The sequence below is a fragment of the Micropterus dolomieu genome, linkage group LG17 (genome assembly GCF_021292245.1).
Source record: "Micropterus dolomieu isolate WLL.071019.BEF.003 ecotype Adirondacks linkage group LG17, ASM2129224v1, whole genome shotgun sequence".
Lineage (NCBI taxonomy): Eukaryota > Metazoa > Chordata > Actinopteri > Centrarchiformes > Centrarchidae > Micropterus > Micropterus dolomieu.
The window spans coordinates 13,134,420-13,140,004 of NC_060166.1; positions in this window are offsets into that span (position 1 = coordinate 13,134,420).

The window sequence follows — 5,585 nt, forward strand, 5'->3', positions numbered from 1 at the left end:
TCTTACCTTGATATTTTTAGCAGGACAGTCTGCGTTGTCCATGGAGCGTCTGGTCATCTAGTGTCCAAGACGTCACCCATCAACGCAGTCGAAACCCAATCACATAAATGACACATGCCTGGGCTTACAGCAGGCCGTATTCTTGCTCTGCCTGGCTTAAGACACAAACACACATACTCAAGCGTGCATGCACCCGCTCACACACATGCTCTCCCCCAAACACACACACACAGAGAGAGCTTTAGAAAAGGATCCTTGCCCCTAATCCAAGACTCCTTGATGCATATTTATAAGAGGGCCAAAGAGGAATAGGAGAGGAACACAGATAGAAGTGAAGTGACAAAATTTAGAAAACCAGTAAGGTGAAATATAAACATCATGAAGTGTCTAACTAACCCATTTACAGCCACCTGCAATCTGCTGGCACAAAAGGCACCATGCCAGGTACATGGTGCCTACATGGTGTACTTAGCCTTCATTGTGTGTGTGTTTGCACAAAGAGAAATGTAAGAGATAAAAAAAGAGGGCAGCCTCACCGTCATGTTGACATTAAATTGTAATCATGGTGTCCTCTTTTCTTCTGTCTCAGCCCCCCCCCCCACACACAACGTCCAGTCTCTCCTTCTTGTCAAAAGCCAGCCTGTGTGAGTGTTGAACGTCATTCCAATCAGCATCAGCTGAAGTACTAGGTTAATCCTCGTTGCAACACACACAAATCCACACACTCAAGCATGCACACACACACACACACACACACACACACACACACACACACACACACACACACACAACTGAAAAGGGGAAGAAGAGAGGAAATAATGGTAGGGAATAATGAGACCAGGTGTGTGATGAACCGTCCTGTATGGTTCAACGGTGGTTAATTCCTCCTGTCAAACACAAACTGCTGGACATGGAAGCTATCATAAGACTCATTTTTGACGTCAGGACTTGTAAGCCAGGTTCACAAGTTCACAGCCCTGCTTTGTTCTGAGTCCCACACCTTAAATCATATTCACAATAAGCCTTCACAGGATGCCTTCAAGAGAAAAAAACATGTGAGGGCAGCTATGCAGGCTTTCAGTACTGTAGGCTTATACTGTTTTAACAGGTATGTACAGATTGCACCTTCAGGAACATGGGAAAGGGTTAAATCTGGATCTGATTCAGATATTTAAACCAAATGCAAATAGGATACTCTGTTAAAGTAAAATTCCTGTATTTAAAATCTTACTTAAGTAAAAGCGCAACAGTAATTAAAACATACTTAAAAAATACCAACCGTAAAAGCACTCACTATGTAGAATGGTCCATTTCAAAATAATGTATTTCATCAAATTATAATTACTGATGGATTCATGTGTAACCATAACTAATGTTGCAGCTAGTAAAACTGGGGCTAATTGTATTAGCTTATACACTGCTGGATAGTTTAATTCATAACAATACATCAGAATGTATTTGTTAATTTATATTTTGTATTAATAATCTGAATTGCCAAAAAACAACTAGTGACTAAAGCTATCAAATGTAGTGGAGTAACAAGTACAATGTACAAAGTATAAAGCAGCATAAAATGGAAAGTACAAATACCTTTATATTGTCTTTAAGTACAGTAGGCCTACTTGAGCAAATGTGGTTACTTGGTCACAGACCTTTGCCAGGACGGGCAAAGATCACTTTGTGCAAATATAAAAAAAAAAGAGAGATTTTCTGTTCAGAGAAATAGTCCATAGCATTTGAACACCTTTGTGGAAAAGAAGACACACCTTGAAATGTAAAAGACCAACATATGGACAATACAGATCAATAGATTTAGGGCAGGGTTAGGGTTAGGACACTCCTTTGTCACGCCATGAGCAACACCCATCAAGGAGTTGTTCACCTCGATGATGTATGGATGACCCTGCTGCCTGCAGCTACAGCACAGCGTGGCACTTTCTGCTTGCACTATTCCTTCTTGCAATATTTAAACCTGCTCCCCTCGAGGAAAAACAAATGCAACGCATTTTCTGTAGTTGCTTGCCAATTAAAGTCTCCATGGGGCTTTGCTCATGCAAAGCTTTTATGCAGCAGGAAGTATCCGCGTTGAATTAGCAGGAAGATGACACACTAGATGAGTAGATGAAGTCTGGGCATATTGCTGTAGGAAAGCAATTTAAACTTCTACCCTTATTCAGACACCGTTGAGAAATTCAACAATGTTTTATTGTACACAATTAAACAAACAAAAAATAATGCAATTGATTGACTGATTGATTGATTGATTGATTGATTGATCGATTCTTCATTTATCCCAAGGGAAATTCAAGAAAATTAGCAGGCATGTAAAAGAGATTTGTAGTAGATTTAACCATGTTGAATCATGACAGGTGTCGGTGCCTCCTCTGTCAGGATTTGCTGTCTGATGTCTGCAATTAAATGATTAATCAATAAACACACACCTGTAACTGCTGCTGCGGCTCAGCACTTGAATAGATTTATATTAGCAAAATGTAAAAAGTAAAAGTAATCATTTATTGTAAGTATTCAGTCATAGATATTTTATCATTACATTATCATTCCTGATGCATTAAACACATAACCAGCATTGAACAGTTGAAGTTGGCTGAGGTAGAGCTGGTGTATAATGGCTGTCAGATAAGTGTAGTGGAATAGAAGGTATAGTACAATGCACTTAGTTACATTCCACCACTGATTGTCAGCTTGAGGGCATAAACTCATATGGGACAGAATTGCTGGTACAAAATAATACAATAACCCAGTGTTACTGATATACTTTAATAATTCAGCCATACACGGACCATCATCTGTTACCAAACAGATAGCCTGCAATGACAACAAAAATCGAGAAGAAGGTTTATGGTATTTGCAGCCGAGATACAATGTCACTGGGAGTTACCCAACACTGAAATACTCTAAATAGTATATTCATGCATGGTTGCGTGCGTACCCAATGGTCCATATCTAAATTCCTTCTATGTGCTGCCCTTTCATGGCTACTGTAATTACTCTGTGTGTAATAGCTTTAAGATAAACCTGTCAATAAAGCAATCAACACCTTTTGACTTTATATAACTTCACAAAGACAAATTTGAAATACTGCTATAAGAAATGATTTCCTTTTGAACATATTGAGGGTCTGGGGATGGTCTAAGGTAGGAAAAAGCAGATAAAGCAAGGAAAAAGGAGAAAGAAGACCAAAAAACCACAAATCAAAACTCGGGCCTGGCCTCTTCATCCGCAAGGCCCAACCAGAGATGAGCCTTTTCTATTTTTTCTCCTTGTTAGCTCTTTTTTTATTTTTAGGGCAGTATTAATACACCCCACCTCAAAAAAAATTATATAACCAGATGATTTGCAAGCTAAATTTTACAGTGTACACTCTCCTCTACATTAAACCAAGATAAAAGAAAATACCTTGCCTCTGAGGAAAGACTTCTGGGAAAGAAATTTTTGGGCATGTTATCAATCAACTTACCAACAGCCAACACTTAAATCTACCATCTATCTAGCTTCTAGCGATAAGATTTTTCAAAACTATTTCTGTCACCATAATTCACATTTCAAAATCCCTGGATTTGTGTTTGTGTAAATCCACTTAGAAGAGTCTCCAACCATAATGTAGACATGTTGACAGGATGGATGGATGAAAACTGAAAGAAAATGTACACACATTTACAGTATCTCACAAAAGTGAGTACACTCCTCACATTTTTTTAAATATTTGATTATAACTTTTCATGTGACAACATTCAAGAAATAACACTTTGCTACAATGTAAAGTAGTGAGTGTGCAGCTTGTATAACAGTGTAAATTTGTCCCCTCAAAATAACACATCACACAGCCATTAATGTCCAAACCGCCGGCAACATAAGTGAACCCCTTAGTAAAAATGTCCAAACTGGGCCTGAAGTGTCATTATTTTTTTATGGCCACCATTATTTTCCAGCACTACCTTAACCCTCTAGTGCATGGAGTTCACCAGAGCTTCACAGGTTAACACTGGAGTCCTCTTGCACTCTTCCATAACGACATCACAGAGCTGGTGGATGTTAGAGACCTTGTGCTCCTCCACCTTCCGTTTGAGGATGCCCCACAGATGCTCAATAGGGTTTCGGTCTGGAGACATGCTTGGCCAGTCCATCGCCTTTACCCTCAGCTTCTTCAGCAAGGCAGTGGTCGTCTTGGAGGTGTGTTTGGGGTCTTTATCATGTTGGAATACTGCCCTGCGGCCCAGTCTCCAAAGGGAGGGGACCATGCTCTGCTTCAGTATGTCACAGTACAGGATGGCATTCATGGTTCCCTCAATGAACTGTAGCTTCCCAGTGCCGGCAGCACTCATGTAGCCCCAGAACACCTGGTTGCCACCACATATGCTTGACACCATCTGAACCAAATTTCTCTTGGTCTCACCAGAGCACTGGAAATGGTTCCAATAATCCATGTTGTTGTGAGAATGAGAAAAGTGTGAAGAAAAGGACACTGGAAGCCACTGGTCCTGGTTCTTGAGAGGCCTTCGTAGTAACAGTAACATGATTCGCCTGTGCTTTAACTGATGGCCTGATGAGGTAAGCTGCAGATAAAGGCAAAAAAATAGAGTGCCAGGCACAGGAGGTAATAAGGGGAGAAGCTGACAAAATAAGAATGATGTGTAATAGTATGTAGGAGTTAACACAGTGGGCTTATCCTCTGTGTTTATACGATTACTCTAATGCTAATTCATCTCCGACATACAGTGTAATGTTACAGGAAAGAGTAGTTATTGAAATTGCTATAAAATTAAGCCTCTTCACCTCTACATTAAACTTAAAAACCACCAGATCACACGTTCGTGTCACAATAAAAGCTGCCAGGTATGCCATCCACTTACAGCCAGTGATGCTAACGGGACACTTCTTGCTCAAACAACTATGCTGCAGGTGGTGAACAGCTACAACTCAGATGACAGACCAGCTGCGAGGTCACAGATTCGTTCTTACCTTGACAGGTGTGTTTTAAAGCAGGAAGAGTTGGAAGGTGATGATTACGGAGCCTGGACAGGACTAGGATTTTCACCTGGCATGGCTGATGTAGCTGTTTAGTGTAGAAATGAGCGAATATTGTTGAAGTATGACCCTTTACGGCTTTAAACATTCCTAGATATCAGGGGGGGGATAGAGAATATATGAAAACAAATGCATGCATGCGCATACACATGCGCACCTATGCTACTTTTCTGCAGACAGGATGTTATGGCAAGATTGTCTGTTATGGGAAATTCTGTAAGTGTTATTCTAAGAACAGTAAATCATTGCTGTTATGCTCGTGTCCAACAGGTTAGCCTGGTGGAAGACACGCAGGCAAAATTTAAAAGACATGAACTACTGTGTCCACAGCTCAGACTGCAGTTATACTGCTTGTGATACTGCCTTGTATCAAAATGAAAAGAGTATTTATGTTGCAATAAACCAACCTGACCTTTTATGCTCATTCACAAATTCAGTGCCCCATATTCATTTTACAATCCCAGAAAACAAGAACACAAAAGTTGTGGCAGTGTACACCACCAGTCCCTGGAAGAAATGAAGACAAAAGACACAGGCAG